The sequence below is a fragment of the Fukomys damarensis genome, unplaced genomic scaffold, assembly GCF_012274545.1.
Source record: "Fukomys damarensis isolate Sample0158 unplaced genomic scaffold, DMR_v1.0_HiC HiC_scaffold_39, whole genome shotgun sequence".
In the NCBI taxonomy this organism is placed as follows: domain Eukaryota; kingdom Metazoa; phylum Chordata; class Mammalia; order Rodentia; family Bathyergidae; genus Fukomys; species Fukomys damarensis.
In genome coordinates, this window is record NW_022900951.1 from 61531643 (window position 1) to 61532133 (window position 491).

A 491-nucleotide genomic window follows, 5' to 3' on the forward strand; every position below is an offset into this window, starting at 1 on the left:
CGTCCCCTTTTTCATACTTGTTGATGTTATTTGTCTTAACTCATGTTATGGCATATAGTGTTTACATTAATAGTAATTATTAGGTTTCTGTATACAGCGCATCTTTATTTTTCTCATTTTCCCTTCTTCTCCTCCTCATCCTTGTTCTCTTGGACTACTTTCCTATTGTAAGAGATCTGATCCCTTGTCCCTTTCTATGCATCCTTTATCATTTTCTTTGTTTGTAATTTGCCTCAAATGAGAGATACCATATAATATTTAAGCTCGTGTATCTGGTTTATTTCACTCAATACTATATTTTCTAGGTGCATCCATTTTTCTACAAATGTCTCAAATGTGTCATTCTTTATAGCCAAGTATTATTCCATTATATATAAATACCACATTTTCTTTATCCAGTCATCTGTTTTGCGTGTCATTCTTGTGCAGGGGCCATGCTAATTCTCTCTGTATCATTTCAATTTTAGTATATGTGCTACTAAATTGAGGAC

The 491-nt window shown here is 33.0% G+C and overlaps 1 non-coding gene across 1 annotated transcript; it reads right to left on the reverse strand.

Annotated features, from left to right (window-relative positions):
• Positions 1–384: 384 nt before the first annotated feature.
• Positions 385–491, reverse strand: LOC117284832. The gene has a single exon (XR_004515910.1). It is a non-coding gene; the product is annotated as a U6 spliceosomal RNA (small nuclear RNA).